Genomic DNA, 20,133 nt, shown 5'->3' with positions numbered 1-20,133 from the left:
AGAGACATGGGCCCTGTACCACGAAGCTCGCTTAGAGGGTTAGCGAGGTATGTTGAGCTCCAAGCCTGGGTTAGTTGTACCACGAAAGACGATCTCTTTTAGCGTCGCTGTATCACCATGGTGACTTATGCTCGCAACCAAACCTGGTCGGGAGCAGTTTTTCGGCTTAGTCCAGCCGGAGATCGGCTACTTAAATCGGCGTGCGCAGCTTCCTAGCCCCTCCTCTGACAATGGCGTCACCATTTGTGGGTGTTCCCGTGGACCTCTGCGCACTTCTCGTACAGGCGTCTCTCCGGAGACAGAGGGTTTTACGGGACAGAACCGATCCCCTGGCATTGTATGACGATATTCAGATTTCAGACTTTATTGTCATTGTGCAAACAACGAAATTGGGGTTCTTCTTGAGAGATACAGATTCTCATAAGAGGGTGTTCGTTATTTGATCGTCCTTTTGGACCTTATGTAGACAATGCTTACTGTTGCGCATTGTGTCATCCGTGACAGAGTGCTAGAGTGGAGGTAGCGCGTCAGTCCTTGAATATCTGCGCGGGGGGTTCGACTCCCTAGTGACGCGAATTTATGTGAAGCTTAAAAAGTCCCAATTCTCATGCATATGGAATGCTTATTCACTAAAGCTTATGGAATTATATTTTTGTGCTTATTTCGAACTTGAACCCATATTTTAAAGGCCGTGCTGGCACCACATCTATGGGGGTAAAATACATGATGATAGACCGGCGAATTTGAATCCCCGGTCGCTGGCGTTCGGGTCTTATACTAATCCACTACGCTACAGCCGCTACCTCTCAGCGGTTCGAAAACATGCGATACATTTCTTAAATAGGGTGTATTTAAAGTGAATTCCCTAAATGATAGAATAAGGCAGGATGGACGTTGCTTATGCATTTTTAAATCATCATCATTCTATTTGGATTAATGGCGAACAATTCTGCATTTGGCATAGTTATTTTACAGACAATATGCAGAATCTTTTCACTTATACTCATAAAGACTGCTTGATCTATCGTAGAGGTGAGAAAAATGACGCAAAAAACAGCCCTTTTACGTGAACGCGCACTGAACCTAAAGCGGAAAACCTGGTTCAACTAATTGAACCTAAAGTGAGCTTCGTGGTACCATTTAACTCTGATTGCGAGTTGCGGCTCTGTCGAGCCAGGTTTTCCCAAGAAAGCCTGGATATGTTCAGCGAGCTTCGTGGTATAGGGCACAGGCCCGACCCTGCTTAGTTTCCGAGATCAGACGAGATCGGGCGTGTTCAGGGTGGTATGGCCGTAAGCAATTAGTGCAGGCGCAAAACCAGGTTTTATACAGTAGCACATAAGGAGTGAGAAAGCTGCTGAGGCTCGACGTTACACTTTTACAAAAACAATCATTAGTTAGATATAAACAGCAGTAATTGATTCAGTAGGACTCCTTATCCATGTAAACGATCATTGTGACATCTGAATTCATTAATTATCTGAAATACACTGCGTGTGCGTGTGATGTTAAATGTTTGAACCAAGGTTAACGGTTAAAGTGTCAGAGAATGGGTGGTGATTTTTTGACGTCCTCCCATGATCTGAAGTGAGCGTGCGTGTTTGTGTTGGTGAAAGTTTAAGAAATGTACAACTGTCGTTTCAGCTCTCTGGTGCTCCCTGCTGGCAGTATCACTATACTGTCCTCATGTTTAACAAAAATAGTTTTGAGAGACGTTGTCAGTTTTTGTATGTTGCTTAAATCCTCCAAAGCGGTTGGCAGTAAACATCAGGTCACGGTACGCCACGGTAGGCCACGGAGTCAATGAGCTCGAGTTGAAAAAGAAAATGCTTACAGCACCTGGTATTCCCAGGCGGTCTCCCATCCAAGTACTAACCATACCCGACCCTGCTGAGCTTCCGAGATCAGACGAGATCGGGCGTGTTCAGGGTGGTATGGCCGTAAGCATTTAGTGCAGGCGCAAAACCAGGTTTTATACAGTAGCACATAAGGAGTGAGAAAGCTGCTGAGGCTTGACGTGACACTTTTACAAAAACAATCATTAGTTAGATATCAACGGCAGTAATTGATTCAGTAGGACTCCTTATCCATGTAAACGATCATTGTGACATCTGAATTCATTAATTATCTGAAATACACTGCGTGTGCGTGTGATGTTAAATGTTTGAACCAAGGTTAACGGTTAAAGTGTCAGAGAATGGGTGGTGATTTTTTGACGTCCTCCCATGATCTGAAGTGAGCGTGCGTGTTTGTGTTGGTGAAAGTTTAAGAAATGTACAACTGTCGGTTCAGCTCTCTGGTGCTCCCTGCTGGCAGTATCACTATACTGTCCTCATGTTTCACAAAAATAGTTTTGAGAGACGTTGTCAGTTTGTGTATGTTGCTTAAATCCTCCAAAGCGGTTGGCAGTAAATTTCAGGTCACGGTACGCCACGGTAGGCCACGGAGTCAATGAGCTCGAGTTGAAAAAGAAAATGCTTACAGCACTGGTATTCCCAGGCGGTCTCCCATCCAAGTACTAACCAGGCCCGACCCTGCTTAGCTTCCGAGATCAGACGAGATCGGGCGTGTTCAGGGTGTATGGCCGTAAGCAATTAGTGCATGGCGCAAAACCAGGTTTTATACAGTAGCACATAAGGAGTGAGAAAGCTGCTGAGGCTCGACGTTACACTTTTACAAAAACAATCATTAGTTAGATATAAACAGCAGTAATTGATTCAGTAGGACTCCTTATCCATGTAAACGATCATTGTGACATCTGAATTCATTAATTATCTGAAATACACTGCGTGTGCGTGTGATGTTAAATGTTTGAACCAAGGTTAACGGTTAAAGTGTCAGAGAATGGGTGGTGATTTTTTGACGTCCTCCCATGATCTGAAGTGAGCGTGCGTGTTTGTGTTGGTGAAAGTTTAAGAAATGTACAACTGTCGTTTCAGCTCTCTGGTGCTCCCTGCTGGCAGTATCACTATACTGTCCTCATGTTTAACAAAAATAGTTTTGAGAGACGTTGTCAGTTTTTGTATGTTGCTTAAATCCTCCAAAGCGGTTGGCAGTAAACATCAGGTCACGGTACGCCACGGTAGGCCACGGAGGCAATGAGCTCGAGTTGAAAAAGAAAAAGCTTACAGCACCTGGTATTTCCAGGCGGTCTCCCATCCAAGTACTAACCAGGCCCGACCCTGCTTAGCTTCCGAGATCAGACGAGATCGGGCGTGTTCAGGGTGGTATGGCCGTAAGCAATTAGTGCAGGCGCAAAACCAGGTTTTATACAGTAGCACATAAGGAGTGAGAAAGCTGCTGAGGCTCGACGTTACACTTTTACAAAAACAATCATTAGTTAGATATAAACGGCAGTAATTGATTCAGTAGGACTCCTTATCCATGTAAACGATCATTGTGACATCTGAATTCATTAATTATCTGAAATACACTGCGTGTGCGTGTGATGTTAAATGTTTGAACCAAGGTTAACGGTTAAAGTGTCAGAGAATGGGTGGTGATTTTTTGACGTCCTCCCATGATCTGAAGTGAGCGTGCGTGTTTGTGTTGGTGAAAGTTTAAGAAATGTACAACTGTCGGTTCAGCTCTCTGGTGCTCCCTGCTGGCAGTATCACTATACTGTCCTCATGTTTCACAAAAATAGTTTTGAGAGACGTTGTCAGTTTTTGTATGTTGCTTAAATCCTCCAAAGCGGTTGGCAGTAAACATCAGGTCACGGTACGCCACGGAGTCAATGAGCTCGAGTTGAAAAAGAAAAAGGTTACAGCACCTGGTATTCCCAGGCGGTCTCCCATCCAAGTACTAACCAGGCCCGACCCTACTTAGCTTCCGAGATCAGACGAGATCAGGCGTGTTCATGGTGGTATGGCCGTAAGCAATTAGTGCAAGCGCAAAACCAGGTTTTATACAGTAGCACACAAGGAGTGAGAAAGCTGCTGAGGCTCGACGTTACACTTTTACAAAAACAATCATTAGTTAGATATAAACGGCAGTAATTGATTCAGTAGGACTCCTTATCCATGTAAACGATCATTGTGAAATCTGAATTCATTAATTATCTGAAATACACTGCGTGTGCGTGTGATGTTAAATGTTTGAACCAAGGTTAACGGTTAGAGTGTCAGAGAATGGGTGGTGATTTTTTGACGTCCTCCCATGATCTGAAGTGAGCGTGCGTGTTTGTGTTGGTGAAAGTTTAAGAAATGTACAACTGTCGTTTCAGCTCTCTGGTGCTCCCTGCTGGCAGTATCACTATACTGTCCTCATGTTTCACAAAAATAGTTTTGAGCGACGTTGTCAGTCTTTGTATGTTGCTTAAATCCTCCAAAGCGGTTGGCAGTAAACATCAGGTCACGGTAGGTCACGGTAGGCCACGGAGGCAATGAGCTTGAGTTGAAAAAGAGAAAAACTTACAACACCTGGTATTCCAAGGCGGTCTCCCATCCAAGTACTAACCAGGCCAGACCCTGCTTAGCTTCCGAGATCAGACGAGATGGGGCATGTTCAGGGTGGTATGGCCGTAAGCAATTAGTTCAGGCGCAAAACCAGGTTTTATACAGTAGCATATAAGGAGTGAGAAAGCTGCTGAGGCTCGACGTTACACTTTTACAAAAACAATCATTAGTTAGATATAAATGGCAGTAATTGATTCAGTAGGACTCCTTATCCATGTAAACGATCATTGTGAAATCTGAATTCATTAATTATCTGAAATACACTGCGTGTGCGTGTGATGTTAAATGTTTGAACCAAGGTTAACGGTTAGAGTGTCAGAGAATGGGTGGTGATTTTTTGACGTCCTCCCATGATCTGAAGTGAGCGTGCGTGTTTGTGTTGGTGAAAGTTTAAGAAATGTACAACTGTCGGTTCAGCTCTCTGGTGCTCCCTGCTGGCAGTATCACTATACTGTCCTCATGTTTCACAAAAACAGTTTTGAGAGACGTTGTCAGTTTTTGTATGTTGCTTAAATCCTCCAAAGCGGTTGGCAGTAAACATCAGGTCACGGTAGGTCACGGTAGGCCACGGAGGCAATGAGCTCGAGTTGAAAAAGGTAAAGCTTACAGCACCTGGTATGCCCAGGCGGTCTCCCATCCAAGTACTAACCAGGCCCGACCCTACTTAGCTTCCGAGATCAGACGAGATCAGGCGTGTTCATGGTGGTATGGCCGTAAGCAATTAGTGCAAGCGCAAAACCAGGTTTTATACAGTAGCACACAAGGAGTGAGAAAGCTGCTGAGGCTCGACGTTACACTTTTACAAAAACAATCATTAGTTAGATATAAACGGCAGTAATTGATTCAGTAGGACTCCTTATCCATGTAAACGATCATTGTGACATCTGAATTCATTAATTATCTGAAATACACTGCGTGTGCGTGTGATGTTTGAACCAAGGTTAAAGGTTAAAGTGTCAGAGAATGGGTGGTGATTTTTTGACGTCCTCCCATGATCTGAAGTGAGCGTGCGTGTTTGTGTTGGTGAAAGTTTAAGAAATGTACAACTGTCGGTTCAGCTCTCTGGTGCTCCCTGCTGGCAGTATCACTATAATGTCCTCATGTTTCACAAAAACAGTTTTGAGAGACGTTGTCAGTTTTTGTATGTTGCTTAAATCCTCCAAAGCGGTTGGCAGTAAACATCAGGTCACGGTAGGTCACGGTACGCCACGGAGTCAATGAGCTCGAGTTGAAAAAGAAAAAGCTTACAGCACCTGGTATTCCCAGGCGGTCTGCCATCCAAGTACTAAACAGGCCCGACCCTGCTTAGCTTCCGAGATTTGACGAGATCGGGCGTGTTCAGGGTGGTATGGCCGTAAGCAATTAGTACAGGCGCGAAACCAGGTTTTATACAGTAGCACATAAGGAGTGAGAAAGCTGCTGAGGCTCGACGTTACACTTTTACAAAAACAATCATTAGTTAGATATAAACGGCAGTAATTGATTCAGTAGGACTCCTTATCCATGTAAACGATCATTGTGACATCTGAATTCATTAATTATCTGAAATACACTGCGTGTGCGTGTGATGTTAAATGTTTGAACCAAAGTTAACGGTTAAAGTGTCAGAGAATGGGTGGTGATTTTTTGACGTCCTCCCATGATCTGAAGTGAGCGTGCGTGTTTGTGTTGGTGAAAGTTTAAGAAATGTACAACTGTCGGTTCAGCTCTCTGGTGCTCCCTGCTGGCAGTATCACTATACTGTCCTCATGTTTCACAAAAACAGTTTTGAGAGACGTTGTCAGTTTTTGTATGTTGCTTAAATCCTCCAAAGCGGTTGGCAGTAAACATCAGGTCACGGTACGCCACGGAGTCAATGAGCTCGAGTTGAAAAAGAAATAGCTTACAGCACCTGGTATTCCCAGGCGGTCTGCCATCCAAGTACTAACCAGGCCCGACCCTGCTTAGCTTCCGAGATCAGACGAGATCGGGCGTGTTCAGGGTGGTATGGCCGTAAGCAATTACTGCAGGCGCGAAACCAGGTTTTATACAGTAGCACATAAGGAGTGAGAAAGCTGCTGAGGCTCGACGTTACACTTTTACAAAAGCAATCATTAGTTAGATATAAACGGCAGTAATTGATTCAGTTGGACTCCTTATCCATGTAAACGATCATTGTGACATCTGAATTCATTAATTATCTGAAATACACTGCGTGTGCGTGTGATGTTAAATGTTTGAACCAAGGTTAACGGTTAAAGTGTCAGAGAATGGGTGGTGATTTTTTGACGTCCTCCCATGATCTGAAGTGAGCGTGCGTGTTTGTGTTGGTGAAAGTTTAAGAAATGTACAACTGTCGTTTCAGCTCTCTGGTGCTCCCTGCTGGCAGTATCACTATACTGTCCTCATGTTTCACAAAAATAGTTTTGAGCGACGTTGTCAGTCTTTGTATGTTGCTTAAATCCTCCAAAGCGGTTGGCAGTAAACATCAGGTCACGGTAGGTCACGGTAGGCCACGGAGGCAATGAGCTTGAGTTGAAAAAGAGAAAAACTTACAACACATGGTATTCCAAGGCGGTCTCCCATCCAAGTACTAACCAGGCCAGACCCTGCTTAGCTTCCGAGATCAGACGAGATGGGGCATGTTCAGGGTGGTATGGCCGTAAGCAATTAGTTCAGGCGCAAAACCAGGTTTTATACAGTAGCATATAAGGAGTGAGAAAGCTGCTGAGGCTCGACGTTACACTTTTACAAAAACAATCATTAGTTAGATATAAATGGCAGTAATTGATTCAGTAGGACTCCTTATCCATGTAAACGATCATTGTGAAATCTGAATTCATTAATTATCTGAAATACACTGCGTGTGCGTGTGATGTTAAATGTTTGAACCAAGGTTAACGGTTAGAGTGTCAGAGAATGGGTGGTGATTTTTTGACGTCCTCCCATGATCTGAAGTGAGCGTGCGTGTTTGTGTTGGTGAAAGTTTAAGAAATGTACAACTGTCGGTTCAGCTCTCTGGTGCTCCCTGCTGGCAGTATCACTATACTGTCCTCATGTTTCACAAAATCAGTTTTGAGAGACGTTGTCAGTTTTTGTATGTTGCTTAAATCCTCCAAAGCGGTTGGCAGTAAACATCAGGTCACGGTAGGTCATGGAAGGCCACGGAGGCAATGAGCTCGAGTTGAAAAAGGAAAAGCTTACAGCACCTGGTATTCCCAGGCGGTCTCCCAACCAAGTACTAACCAGGCCCGACCCTGCTAAGCTTCCGAGATCAGACGAGATCGGGCGTGTTCAGGGTGGTATGGCCGTAAGCAATCAGTGCAGGCGCAAAACCAGGTTTTATACAGTAGCACATAAGGAGTGAGGAAGCTGCTGAGGCTCGACGTTACACTTTTACAAAAACAATCATTAGTTAGATATAAACGGCAGTAATTGATTCAGTAGGACTCCTTATCCATGTAAACGATCATTGTGACATCTGAATTCATTAATTATCTGAAATACACTGCGTGTGCATGTGATGTTAAATGTTTGAACCAAGGTTAACGATTAAAGTGTCAGAGAATGGGTGGTGATTTTTTGACGTCCTCCCATGATCTGAAGTGAGCGTGCGTGTTTGTGTTGAGTGAGAAAGCTGCTGAGGCTCGACGTTACACTTTTACAAAAACAATCATTAGTTAGATATAAACGGCAGTAATTGATTCAGTAGGGCCCTGTACCACGAAGCTCGCTTAGAGGGTTAGCGAGGTATGTTGAGCTCCAAGCCTGGGTTAGTTGTACCACGAAAGTCGATCTCTTTTAGCGTCGCTGTATCACCATGGTGACTTATGCTCGCAACCAAACCTGGTCGGGAGCAGTTTTTCGGCTTAGTCTAGCCGGAGATCGGCTACTTAAATCGGCGTGCGCAGCTTCCTAGCCCCTCCTCTGACAATGGCGTCACCATTTGTGGGTGTTCCCGTGGATCCCGGCGCACTTCTCCGGAGACAAGGGTTTTACGGGACAGAACCGATCCCTTGGCATTGTCTGACGATATTCAGATTTCAGACTTTATTGTCATTGTGCAAACAACGAAATTGGGGTTCTTCATGAGAGATACAGATTCTCATCAGAGGGTGTTCGTTATTTGATCGTCCTTTTGGACCTTATGTAGACAATGATTACTGTTGCGCATCGTGTCTCTGTGACAGAGTGCTAGAGTGGAGGTAGCGCGTCAGTCTTGAATTTTTGCGCAGGGGGTTCGACTCCCAAGTGACGCGAATTAATGTGAAGCTTAAAAAGTCCTAATTCTCATGCGTATGGAATGCATATTCACTAAAGCTTATGGAATTATATTTTTGTGCTTATTTCGAACTTCAACCCATATTTTCAAGGCCGTGCTGGCACCACATCTATGGGGGTAAAATGTTTGATGATAGACCGGCGAATTTGAACCCCGGTCGCTGGCGTTCGGGTCTTATACTAATCCACTACGCTACAGCCGCTACCTCTCAGCGGCCGAAAACATGCGATACATTTCTTAAATAGGGTGTATTTAAAGTGAATTCCCTAAATGATAGAATAAGGCAGGATGGACGTTGCTTATGCATTTTTAAATCATCATCATTCTATTTGGATTAATGGCGAACAATTCTGCATTTGGCATAGTTATTTTACAGACAATATGCAGAATCTTTTCACTTATACTCATATAGACTGCTTGATCTATCGTAAAGGTGAGAAAAATGACGCAAAAAACGCCCCTTTCACGTGAACGCGCACTGAACCTAAAGCGGAAAACCTGGTTCAACTAATTGAATCTAAAGTGAGCTTCGTGGTACCATTTAACTCTGATTGCGAGTTGCGGCTCTGTCGAGCCAGGTTTTCCCAAGAAAGCCTGGGTATGTTCAGCGAGCTTCGTGGTATAGGGCATAGGACTCCTTATCCATGTAAACGATCATTGTGACATCTGAATTCATTAATTATCTGAAATACACTGCGTGTGCATGTGATGTTAAATGTTTGAACCAAGGTTAACGGTTAAAGTGTCAGAGAATGGGTGGTGATTTTTTGACGTCCTCCCATGATCTGAAGTGAGCGTGCGTGTTTGTGTTGGTGAAAGTTTAAGAAATGTACAACTGTCGTTTTAGCTCTCTGGTGCTCCCTGCTGGCAGTATCACTATACTGTCCTCATGTTTCACAAAAATAGTTTTGAGAGACGTTGTCAGTCTTTGTATGTTGCTTAAATCCTCCAAAGCGGTTGGCAGTAAACATCAGGTCACGGTAGGTCACGGTAGGCCACGGAGGCAATGAGCTTGAGTTGAAAAAGGAAAAGCTTACAGCACCTGGTATTCCCAGGCGGTCTCCCATCCAAGTACTAACCCGTCCCGACCCTGCTTAGCTTCCGAGATCAGACGAGATCGGGCGTGTTCAGGTTGGTATGGCCGTAAGCAATTAGTACAGGCGCAAAACCAGGTTTTATACAGTAGCACATAAGGAGTGAGAAAGCTGCTGAGGCTCGACGTTACACTTTTACAAAAACAATCATTAGTTAGATATAAACGGCAGTAATTGATTCAGTAGGACTCCTTATCCATGTAAACGATCATTGTGACATCTGAATTCATTAATTATCTGAAATACACTGCGTGTGCGTGTGATGTTAAATGTTTGAACCAAGGTTAATGGTTAAAGTGTCAGAGAATGGGTGGTGATTTTTTGACGTCCTCCCATGATCTGAAGTGAGCGTGCGTGTTTGTGTTGGTGAAAGTTTAAGAAATGTACAACTGTCTGTTCAGCTCTCTGGTGCTCCCTGCTGGCAGTATCACTATACTGTCCTCATGTTTCACAAAAACAGTTTTGAGAGACGTTGTCAGTTTTTGTATGTTGCTTAAATCCTCCAAAGCGGTTGGCAGTAAACATCAGGTCACGGTAGGTCACGGAAGGCCACGGAGGCAATGAGCTCGAGTTGAAAAAGGAAAAGCTTACAGCACCTGGTATTCCCAGGCGGTCTCCCAACCAAGTACTAACCAGGCCCGACCCTGCTTAGCTTCCGAGATCAGACGAGATCGGGCGTGTTCAGGGTGGTATGGCCGTAAGCAATCAGTGCAGGCGCAAAACCAGGTTTTATACAGTAGCACATAAGGAGTGAGAAAGCTGCTGAGGCTCGACGTTACACTTTTACAAAAACAATCATTAGTTAGATATAAACGGCAGTAATTGATTCAGTAGGACTCCTTATCCATGTAAACGATCATTGTGACATCTGAATTCATTAATTATCTGAAATACACTGCGTGTGCATGTGATGTTAAATGTTTGAACCAAGGTTAACGGTTAAAGTGTCAGAGAATGGGTGGTGATTTTTTGACGTCCTCCCATGATCTGAAGTGAGCGTGCGTGTTTGTGTTGGTGAAAGTTTAAGAAATGTACAACTGTCGGTTCAGCTCTCTGGTGCTCCCTGCTGGCAGTATCACTATACTGTCCTCATGTTTCACAAAAACAGTTTTGAGAGACGTTGTCAGTCTTTGTATGTTGCTTAAATCCTCCAAAGCGGTTGGCAGTAAACATCAGGTCACGGTACGCCACGGAGTCAATGAGCTCGAGTTGATAAAGAAAATGCTTACAGCAACTGGTATTCCCAGGCGGTCTCCCATCCAAGTACTAACCAGGCCCGACCCTGCTTAGCTTCCGAGATCAGACGAGATCGGACGTGTTCAGGGTGGTATGGCCGTAAGCAATTAGTACAGGCGCAAAACCAGGTTTTATACAGTAGCACATAAGGAGTGAGAAAGCTGCTGAGGCTCGACGTTACACTTTTACAAAAACAATCATTAGTTAGATATAAACGGCAGTAATTGATTCAGTAGGACTCCTTATCCATGTAAACGATCATTGTGACATCTGAATTCATTAATTATCTGAAATACACTGCGTGTGCGTGTGGTGTTAAATGTTTGAACCAAGGTTAATGGTTAAAGTGTCAGAGAATGGGTGGTGATTTTTTGACGTCCTCCCATGATCTGAAGTGAGCGTGCGTGTTTGTGTTGGTGAAAGTTTAAGAAATGTACAACTGTCGGTTCAGCTCTCTGGTGCTCCCTGCTGGCAGTATCACTATACTGTCCTCATGTTTCACAAAAACAGTTTTGAGAGACGTTGTCAGTTTTTGTATGTTGCTTAAATCCTCCAAAGCGGTTGGCAGTAAACATCAGGTCACGGTAGGTCACGGAAGGCCACGGAGGCAATGAGCTCGAGTTGAAAAAGGAAAAGCTTACAGCACCTGGTATTCCCAGGCGGTCTCCCATCCAAGTACTAATCAGGCCCGACCCTGCTTAGCTTCCGAGATCAGACGAGATCGGGCGTGTTCAGGGTGGTATGGCCGTAAGCAATCAGTGCAGGCGCAAAACCAGGTTTTATACAGTAGCACATAAGGAGTGAGGAAGCTGCTGAGGCTCGACGTTACACTTTTACAAAAACAATCATTAGTTAGATATAAACGGCAGTAATTGATTCAGTAGGACTCCTTATCCATGTAAACGATCATTGTGACATCTGAATTCATTAATTATCTGAAATACACTGCGTGTGCATGTGATGTTAAATGTTTGAACCAAGGTTAACGGTTAAAGTGTCAGAGAATGGGTGGTGATTTTTTGACGTCCTCCCATGATCTGAAGTGAGCGTGCGTGTTTGTGTTGGTGAAAGTTTAAGAAATGTACAACTGTCGTTTTAGCTCTCTGGTGCTCCCTGCTGGCAGTATCACTATACTGTCCTCATGTTTCACAAAAATAGTTTTGAGAGACGTTGTCAGTCTTTGTATGTTGCTTAAATCCTCCAAAGCGGTTGGCAGTAAACATCAGGTCACGGTAGGTCACGGTAGGCCACGGAGGCAATGAGCTTGAGTTGAAAAAGGAAAAGCTTACAGCACCTGGTATTCCCAGGCGGTCTCCCATCCAAGTACTAACCCGTCCCGACCCTGCTTAGCTTCCGAGATCAGACGAGATCGGGCGTGTTCAGGTTGGTATGGCCGTAAGCAATTAGTACAGGCGCAAAACCAGGTTTTATACAGTAGCACATAAGGAGTGAGAAAGCTGCTGAGGCTCGACGTTACACTTTTACAAAAACAATCATTAGTTAGATATAAACGGCAGTAATTGATTCAGTAGGACTCCTTATCCATGTAAACGATCATTGTGACATCTGAATTCATTAATTATCTGAAATACACTGCGTGTGCGTGTGATGTTAAATGTTTGAACCAAGGTTAATGGTTAAAGTGTCAGAGAATGGGTGGTGATTTTTTGACGTCCTCCCATGATCTGAAGTGAGCGTGCGTGTTTGTGTTGGTGAAAGTTTAAGAAATGTACAACTGTCGGTTCAGCTCTCTGGTGCTCCCTGCTGGCAGTATCACTATACTGTCCTCATGTTTCACAAAAACAGTTTTGAGAGACGTTGTCAGTTTTTGTATGTTGCTTAAATCCTCCAAAGCGGTTGGCAGTAAACATCAGGTCACGGTAGGTCACGGAAGGCCACGGAGGCAATGAGCTCGAGTTGAAAAAGGAAAAGCTTACAGCACCTGGTATTCCCAGGCGGTCTTCCAACCAAGTTCTAACCAGGCCCGACCCTGCTTAGCTTCCGAGATCAGACGAGATCGGGCGTGTTCAGGGTGGTATGGCCGTAAGCAATCAGTGCAGGCGCAAAACCAGGTTTTATACAGTAGCACATAAGGAGTGAGGAAGCTGCTGAGGCTCGACGTTACACTTTTACAAAAACAATCATTAGTTAGATATAAACGGCAGTAATTGATTCAGTAGGACTCCTTATCCATGTAAACGATCATTGTGACATCTGAATTCATTAATTATCTGAAATACACTGCGTGTGCATGTGATGTTAAATGTTTGAACCAAGGTTAACGGTTAAAGTGTCAGAGAATGGGTGGTGATTTTTTGACGTCCTCCCATGATCTGAAGTGAGCGTGCGTGTTTGTGTTGGTGAAAGTTTAAGAAATGTACAACTGTCGTTTCAGCTCTCTGGTGCTCCCTGCTGGCAGTATCACTATACTGTCCTCATGTTTCACAAAAATAGTTTTGAGAGACGTTGTCAGTCTTTGTATGTTGCTTAAATCCTCCAAAGCGGTTGGCAGTAAACATCAGGTCACGGTAGGTCACGGTAGGCCACGGAGGCAATGAGCTTGAGTTGAAAAAGGAAAAGCTTACGGCACCTGGTATTCACCGGCGGTCTCCCATCCAAGTACTAACCCGGCCCGACCCTGCTTAGCTTCCGAGATCAGACGAGATCGGGCGTGTTCAGGTTGGTATGGCCGTAAGCAATTAGTGCAGGCGCAAAACCAGGTTTTATACAGTAGCACATAAGGAGTGAGAAAGCTGCTGAGGCTCGACGTTACACTTTTACAAAAACAATCATTAGTTAGATATAAACGGCAGTAATTGATTCAGTAGGACTCCTTATCCATGTAAACGATCATTGTGACATCCGAATTCATTAATTATCTGAAATACACTGCGTGTGCATGTGATGTTAAATGTTTGAACCAAGGTTAACGGTTAAAGTGTCAGAGAATGGGTGGTGATTTTTTGACGTCCTCCCATGATCTGAAGTGAGCGTGCGTGTTTGTGTTGGTGAAAGTTTAAGAAATGTACAACTGTCGTTTCAGCTCTCTGGTGCTCCCTGCTGGCAGTATCACTATACTGTCCTCATGTTTCACAAAAATAGTTTTGAGAGACGTTGTCAGTCTTTGTATGTTGCTTAAATCCTCCAAAGCGGTTGGCAGTAAACATCAGGTCACGGTAGGTCACGGTAGGCCACGGAGGCAATGAGCTTGAGTTGAAAAAGGAAAATATTACAGCACCTGGTATTCCCAGGCAGACTCCCATCCAAGTACTAACCAGGCCCGACCCTGCTTAGCTTCCGTGAACAGACGAGATCGGGCGTGTTCAGGGTGGTATGGCCGTAAGCAATTAGTACAGGCGCAAAACCAGGTTTTATACAGTAGGAGTGAGAAAGCTGCTGAGGCTCGACGTTACACTTTTACAAAAACAATCATTACTTAGATATAAACGGCAGTAATTGATTCAGTAGGACTCCTTATCCATGTAAACGATCATTGTGACATCTGAATTCATTAATTATCTGAAATACACTGCGTGTGCGTGTGATGTTAAATGTTTGAACCAAGGTTAACGGTTAAAGTGTCAGAGAATGGGTGGTGATTTTTTGACGTCCTCCCATGATCTGAAGTGAGCGTGCGTGTTTGTGTTGGTGAAAGTTTAAGAAATGTACAACTGTCGGTTCAGCTCTCTGGTGCTCCCTGCTGGCAGTATCACTATACTGTCCTCATGTTTCACAAAAACAGTTTTGAGAGACGTTGTCAGATTTTGTAAGTTGCTTAAATCCTCCAAAGCGGTTGGCAGTAAACATCAGGTCATGGTACGCCACGGAGTCAATGAGCTCGAGTTGAAAAAGAAAAAGCTTACAGCACCTGGTATTCCCAGGCGGTCTCCCATCCAAGTACTAACCAGGCCCAACCCTGCTTAGCTTCCGAGATCAGACGAGATCGGGCGTGTTCAGGGTGGTATGGCCGTAAGCAATTAGTGCAGGCGCAAAACCAGGTTTTATACAGTAGCACACAAGGAGTGAGAAAGCTGCTGAGGCTCGACGTTACACTTTTACAAAAACAATCATTAGTTAGATATAAACGGCAGTAATTGATTCAGTAGGACTCCTTATCCATGTAAACGATCATTGTGACATCTGAATTCATTAATTATCTGAAATACACTGCGTGTGCGTGTGATGTTAAATGTTTGAACCAAGGTTGACGGTTAAAGTGTCAGAGAATGGGTGGTGATTTTTTTACGTCCTCCCATGATCTGAAGTGAGCGTGCGTGTTTGTGTTGGTGAAAGTTTAAGAAATGTACAACTGTCGGTTCAGCTCTCTGGTGCTCCCTGCTGGCAGTATCACTATACTGTCCTCATGTTTCACAAAAACAGTTTTGAGAGACGTTGTCAGTTTTTGTATGTTGCTTAAATCCTCCAAAGCGTTTGGCAGTAAACATCAGGTCACGGTACGCCACGGAGTCAATGAGCTCGAGTTGAAAAAGAAAAAGCTTACAGCACCTGGTATTCCCAGGCGGTCTCCCATCCAAGTGCTAACCAGGCCCGACCCTGCTTAGCTTCCGAGATCAGACGAGATCAGGCGTGTTCAGGGTGGTATGGCCGTAAGCAATTAGTGCAGGCGCAAAACCAGGTTTTATACAGTAGGTGTGAGAAAGCTGCTGAGGCTCGACGTTACACTTTTACAAAAACAATCATTAGTTAGATATAAACGGCAGTAATTGATTCAGTAGGACTCCTTATCCATGTAAACGATCATTGTGACATCTGAATTCATTAATTATCTGAAATACACTGTGTGTGCGTGTGATGTTAAATGTTTGAACCAAGGTTAACGGTTAAAGTGTCAGAGAATGGGTTGTGATTTTTTGACGTCCTCCCATGATCTGAAGTGAGCGTGCGTGTTTGTGTTGGTGAAAGTTTAAGAAATGTACAACTGTCGGTTCAGCTCTCTGGTGCTCCCTGCTGGCAGTATCACTATACTGTCCTCATGTTTCACAAAAACAGTTTTGAGAGACGTTGTCAGTTTTTGTATGTTGCTTAAATCCTCCAAAGCGGTTGGCAGTAAACATCAGGTCACGGTACGCCACGGAGTCAATGAGCTCGAGTTGAAAAAGAAAAAGCTTACAGCACCTGGTATTCCCAGACGGTCTCCCATCCAAGTACTAACCAGGCCCGACCCTGCTTAGCTTCCGAGATCAGACGAGATCGGGCGTGTTCAGGGTGGTATGGCCGTAAGCAAATAGTGCAGGCGCAAAACAAGGTTTTATACAGTAGCACATAAGGAGTGAGAAAGCTGCTGAGGCTCGACGTTACACTTTTACAAAAACAATCATTAGTTAGATATAAACGGCAGTAATTGATTCAGTAGGACTCCTTATCCATGTAAACGATCATTGTGACATCTGAATTCATTAATTATCTGAAATACACTGCGTGTGCGTGTGATGTTAAATGTTTGAACCAAGGTTAACGGTTAAAGTGTCAGAGAATGGGTGGTGATTTTTTGACGTCCTCCCATGATCTGAAGTGAGCGTGCGTGTTTGTGTTGGTGAAAGTTTAAGAAATGTACAACTGTTGTTTCAGCTCTCTGGTGCTCCCTGCTGGCAGTATCACTATACTGTCCTCATGTTTCACAAAAATAGTTTTGAGAGACGTTGTCAGTCTTTGTATGTTGCTTAAATCCTCCAAAGCGGTTGGCAGTAAACATCAGGGGTCTCATTTATAAAACTGTGCGTGGGATCGTTACTAAAAATGTGCGTACGCCCAGAAGCCAAGTTTTGCGTGCGCCAAAAAATATTCGGATTTATAAAACACTGCGTACGCACACCTGTACGCAATCTTTGCTTTATAAATCACATACTGACTACAATTGTGCGCAGCTGAATCAGCTTCACGTTCCGCCCTCTACACGCCCCTTTTTAACCATAATGATCAATGCAAATGACCTCATGAATGCGATCTGCATATAAAACAGACTCAGATGCCGGTATTATGTCTTGTTGGAAACAATGGCAGAAGTACTGAGAAAATCCAAAAAGCGAAATTTCACGGAGGTTGAAGTGGAGACACTTGTGGGTGAGATGGAGGCCCGAAAGGTAGTTTTGTTCGGCGGTCACGGGATTGGGATCGCCAACAACAAAAAGCAGAGTGAGTGGCAACATGTTGCTGCAGCAGTGAACTCTGTCAGTAGCACGGAGCGCACTTTCCCAGAATTAAAAAAAGAAGTGGTCTGACATAGAGTTACATATTTTTATGTAGCCTACCAATAAATCGTTATGGTCCCTAAATACCCTCTCCCTCCGAATCCTGCCATTTTAATGGTCCGCCAGAAGTGCCATATGGTGCAGCATTGTACGGCGCTCACCTCTGTATTTATAGGGTTACGGTAATAAGACTGACGAGAACGCCTTGGATAATCAGTTTGTAATCACCCACGTAAAATGTTCTTGAACATAACCCCTTTTTAATGCCTGATTTGTCATGAAAAGCATCAAGAGTAACGGACAACGATTGTGATGAGGAGTGTGGCTTGGTTTTTCACACTTGATTTAATTGACATTTGATTATGTGTTTACAGTCTCATCTCATCTCGTTTTCGTCCGCTTATCCGGGGTCGGGTCGCGGGGGGAGCAGCTCAAGCAGGGGGCCCCAGACTTCCCTTTCCCGGGCCACATTGAGCAGCTCTGACGGGGGGATCCCGAGGCGTTCCCAGGCCAGTGTTGAGACATAATCTCTCCACCTAGTCCTGGGTCTTCCCCGAGGTCTCCTCCCCACTGGACGTGCCTGAAACACCTCCCAAGGAAGGCGCCCAGTGGGCATCCTTACCAGATGCCCGAACCACCTCAGCTGACTCCTTTCTAAGTAAAGGAGCAGCGGCTCTAATCCGAGTTCCTCACGGATGGCTGAACTTCTCACCCTATCCCTAAGGGAGACGCCAGCCACCCTTCTGAGAAAACTCATCTCGGCCGCTTGTACCCGCGATCTCGTCCTTTCGGTCATCACCGAGCCCTCATGACCATAGGTGAGGATAGGAACGAAGATCGACCGGTAGATCGAGAGCTTTGCCTTGCGGCTCAGCTCTCTTTTCGTTACAACGGTGAGGTAAAGCGAACGCAATACCGCCCCCGCTGCTCCGATTCTCCGGCCAATCTCACGCTCCATAGTACCCTCACTCGCGAACAAGACCCCGAGGTACTTGAACTCCTTCACTTGGGCTAAGGATTACAGATGTTTACAGTGTCACATAAAATATGATGTTATTGACACATGTTGGACAGATGCTCTATTCCATGCAGTCGCGCCGTAAGTGGACAGTATGGTGGAGTAACGGGATTAAATATAGAGAATTTCTTTTTATTTCTATTCTAAGGAGATATTTCTGGAGTTATAACTGAGAAATAACGCAGTGGACTTAATTATTCTGATTAGGATTTAACGCATGATACGGGTTGAAATTAAATTGATGAAGGGCGATGATAAAACATCGTTCTTCTCACTCTGCAATTCTTCGGTCTGACTTCAGTTCACCACCACACCGTCTGTGTCGCCAATTCTCCTTTTCCTCCAAACCATGCGTACGCATGGGTCAGAGTTTGCTTAGGGCTGCGCACATTTTCCCGTCAAGTTGGTTTTTTATAGATCACAACCTTGGCGTGAAAAGTCACGTACGCAACTTTCAGCCCCGTTTTGTGCGTACGCAACGGTTATAAATGAGACCCCTGATGTTTACTGCCAACCACTTTGGAGGATTTAAGCAACATACAAAGACTGACAACGTCTCTCAAAACTATTTTTGTGAAACATGAGGACAGTATAGTGATACTGCCAGCAGGGAGCACCAGAGAGCTGAACCGACAGTTGTACATTTCTTAAACTTTCACCAACACAAACACGCACGCTCACTTCAGATCATGGAGAGGACGTCAAAAAATCACAACCCATTCTCTGACACTTTAACCGTTAACCTTGGTTCAAACATTTAACATCACACGCACACACGGTGTATTTCAGATAATTAATGAATTCAGATGTCACAATGATCGTTTACATGGATAAGGAGTCCTACTGAATCAATTACTGCCGTTTATATCTAACTAATGATTGTTTTTGTAAAAGTGTAACGTCGAGCCTCAGCAGCTTTCTCACTCCTACTGTATAAAACCTGGTTTTGCGCCTGCATTAATTGCTTACGGCCATACCACCCTGAACACGCCCGATCTCGTCTGATCTCGGAAGCTAAGCAGGGTCGGGCCTGGTTTGTACTTGGATGGGAGACCGCCTGGGAATACCAGGTGCTGTAAGCTTTTCCTTTTTCAACTCGAGCTCATTGCCTCCGTGGCCTACCGTGACCTACCGTGACCTGATGTTTACTGCCAACCGCTTTGGAGGATTTAAGCAACATACAAAGACTGACAACGTCTCTCAAAACTATTTTTGTGAAACATGAGGACAGTATAGTGATACTGCCAGCAGGGAGCACCAGAGAGCTGAAACGACAGTTGTACATTTCTTAAACTTTCACCAACACAAACACGCACGCTCACTTCAGATCATGGGAGGACGTCAAAAAAATCACCACCCATTCTCTGACACTTTAACCGTTAACCTTGGTTCAAACATTTAACGTCACACGCACACGCAGTGTATTTCAGATAATTAATGAATTCAGATGTCACAATGATCGTTTACATGGATAAGGAGTCCTACTGAATCAATTACTGCCGTTTATATCTAACTAATGATTGTTTTTGTAAAAGTGTAACGTCGAGCCTCAGCAGCTTTCTCACTCCTTATGTGCTACTGTATAAAACCTGGTTTTGCGCCTGCACTAATTGCTTACGGCCATACCACCCTGAACACGCCCGATCTCGTCTGATCTCGGAAGCTAAGCAAGGTCGGGCCTGGTTAGTACTTGGATGGGAGACCGCCTGGGAATACCAGGTGCTGTAAGCTTTTCCTTTTTCAACTCGAGCTCATTGCCTCCGTGGCCTACCGTGACCTACCGTGACCTGATGTTTACTGCCAACCGCTTTGGAGGATTTAAGCAACATACAAAGACTGACAACGTCTCTCAAAACTA

At 44.5% G+C, this 20,133-nt stretch overlaps 20 non-coding genes and 3 pseudogenes across 20 annotated transcripts; 2 read left to right on the top strand and 21 right to left on the bottom strand.

Annotated features, from left to right (window-relative positions):
* Positions 1 to 1,827: 1,827 nt before the first annotated feature.
* LOC130395439 (5S ribosomal RNA) lies at positions 1,828 to 1,946 on the bottom strand. The gene has a single exon (XR_008898495.1). It is a non-coding gene; the product is annotated as a 5S ribosomal RNA (ribosomal RNA).
* A 529-nt stretch (positions 1,947 to 2,475) lies between these two features.
* On the bottom strand, positions 2,476 to 2,592 carry LOC130395912 (5S ribosomal RNA). Its single transcript, XR_008898907.1, has one exon. It is a non-coding gene; the product is annotated as a 5S ribosomal RNA (ribosomal RNA).
* A 530-nt stretch (positions 2,593 to 3,122) lies between these two features.
* LOC130400353 (5S ribosomal RNA) lies at positions 3,123 to 3,241 on the bottom strand. The gene has a single exon (XR_008902832.1). It is a non-coding gene; the product is annotated as a 5S ribosomal RNA (ribosomal RNA).
* Positions 3,242 to 3,760: 519 nt separating this feature from the next.
* On the bottom strand, positions 3,761 to 3,879 carry LOC130395361 (5S ribosomal RNA). The gene has a single exon (XR_008898427.1). It is a non-coding gene; the product is annotated as a 5S ribosomal RNA (ribosomal RNA).
* A 530-nt stretch (positions 3,880 to 4,409) lies between these two features.
* LOC130396041 (5S ribosomal RNA) lies at positions 4,410 to 4,528 on the bottom strand (annotated as a pseudogene).
* A 529-nt stretch (positions 4,529 to 5,057) lies between these two features.
* Positions 5,058 to 5,176, bottom strand: LOC130395390 (5S ribosomal RNA). The gene has a single exon (XR_008898450.1). It is a non-coding gene; the product is annotated as a 5S ribosomal RNA (ribosomal RNA).
* Positions 5,177 to 5,698: 522 nt separating this feature from the next.
* On the bottom strand, positions 5,699 to 5,817 carry LOC130395040 (5S ribosomal RNA). The gene has a single exon (XR_008898141.1). It is a non-coding gene; the product is annotated as a 5S ribosomal RNA (ribosomal RNA).
* Positions 5,818 to 6,336: 519 nt separating this feature from the next.
* On the bottom strand, positions 6,337 to 6,455 carry LOC130400335 (5S ribosomal RNA). The gene has a single exon (XR_008902814.1). It is a non-coding gene; the product is annotated as a 5S ribosomal RNA (ribosomal RNA).
* Positions 6,456 to 6,985: 530 nt separating this feature from the next.
* On the bottom strand, positions 6,986 to 7,104 carry LOC130396159 (5S ribosomal RNA; annotated as a pseudogene).
* Positions 7,105 to 7,633: 529 nt separating this feature from the next.
* On the bottom strand, positions 7,634 to 7,752 carry LOC130401187 (5S ribosomal RNA). Its single transcript, XR_008903650.1, has one exon. It is a non-coding gene; the product is annotated as a 5S ribosomal RNA (ribosomal RNA).
* Positions 7,753 to 9,748: 1,996 nt separating this feature from the next.
* LOC130394835 (5S ribosomal RNA) lies at positions 9,749 to 9,867 on the bottom strand. The gene has a single exon (XR_008897955.1). It is a non-coding gene; the product is annotated as a 5S ribosomal RNA (ribosomal RNA).
* A 529-nt stretch (positions 9,868 to 10,396) lies between these two features.
* LOC130399748 (5S ribosomal RNA) lies at positions 10,397 to 10,515 on the bottom strand. Its single transcript, XR_008902248.1, has one exon. It is a non-coding gene; the product is annotated as a 5S ribosomal RNA (ribosomal RNA).
* Positions 10,516 to 11,034: 519 nt separating this feature from the next.
* Positions 11,035 to 11,153, bottom strand: LOC130394786 (5S ribosomal RNA). Its single transcript, XR_008897910.1, has one exon. It is a non-coding gene; the product is annotated as a 5S ribosomal RNA (ribosomal RNA).
* A 529-nt stretch (positions 11,154 to 11,682) lies between these two features.
* LOC130399643 (5S ribosomal RNA) lies at positions 11,683 to 11,801 on the bottom strand. The gene has a single exon (XR_008902146.1). It is a non-coding gene; the product is annotated as a 5S ribosomal RNA (ribosomal RNA).
* A 529-nt stretch (positions 11,802 to 12,330) lies between these two features.
* On the bottom strand, positions 12,331 to 12,449 carry LOC130394834 (5S ribosomal RNA). The gene has a single exon (XR_008897954.1). It is a non-coding gene; the product is annotated as a 5S ribosomal RNA (ribosomal RNA).
* Positions 12,450 to 12,978: 529 nt separating this feature from the next.
* Positions 12,979 to 13,097, bottom strand: LOC130395109 (5S ribosomal RNA). Its single transcript, XR_008898204.1, has one exon. It is a non-coding gene; the product is annotated as a 5S ribosomal RNA (ribosomal RNA).
* Positions 13,098 to 13,626: 529 nt separating this feature from the next.
* LOC130394435 (5S ribosomal RNA) lies at positions 13,627 to 13,745 on the bottom strand. Its single transcript, XR_008897593.1, has one exon. It is a non-coding gene; the product is annotated as a 5S ribosomal RNA (ribosomal RNA).
* A 529-nt stretch (positions 13,746 to 14,274) lies between these two features.
* LOC130396000 (5S ribosomal RNA) lies at positions 14,275 to 14,393 on the bottom strand (annotated as a pseudogene).
* Positions 14,394 to 14,904: 511 nt separating this feature from the next.
* LOC130394423 (5S ribosomal RNA) lies at positions 14,905 to 15,023 on the bottom strand. The gene has a single exon (XR_008897584.1). It is a non-coding gene; the product is annotated as a 5S ribosomal RNA (ribosomal RNA).
* A 519-nt stretch (positions 15,024 to 15,542) lies between these two features.
* LOC130394403 (5S ribosomal RNA) lies at positions 15,543 to 15,661 on the bottom strand. Its single transcript, XR_008897566.1, has one exon. It is a non-coding gene; the product is annotated as a 5S ribosomal RNA (ribosomal RNA).
* A 511-nt stretch (positions 15,662 to 16,172) lies between these two features.
* On the bottom strand, positions 16,173 to 16,291 carry LOC130399696 (5S ribosomal RNA). The gene has a single exon (XR_008902198.1). It is a non-coding gene; the product is annotated as a 5S ribosomal RNA (ribosomal RNA).
* A 2,947-nt stretch (positions 16,292 to 19,238) lies between these two features.
* On the top strand, positions 19,239 to 19,357 carry LOC130399948 (5S ribosomal RNA). The gene has a single exon (XR_008902439.1). It is a non-coding gene; the product is annotated as a 5S ribosomal RNA (ribosomal RNA).
* A 530-nt stretch (positions 19,358 to 19,887) lies between these two features.
* On the top strand, positions 19,888 to 20,006 carry LOC130400284 (5S ribosomal RNA). The gene has a single exon (XR_008902758.1). It is a non-coding gene; the product is annotated as a 5S ribosomal RNA (ribosomal RNA).
* The last annotated feature ends 127 nt before the right edge of the window (positions 20,007 to 20,133 follow it).

Source organism: Gadus chalcogrammus, chromosome 12 (assembly GCF_026213295.1).
Source record: "Gadus chalcogrammus isolate NIFS_2021 chromosome 12, NIFS_Gcha_1.0, whole genome shotgun sequence".
Taxonomy (NCBI): domain Eukaryota; kingdom Metazoa; phylum Chordata; class Actinopteri; order Gadiformes; family Gadidae; genus Gadus; species Gadus chalcogrammus.
Note: the sequence above shows the minus strand (reverse complement) of the source record. Positions and strands in the feature narration are given on the sequence as shown.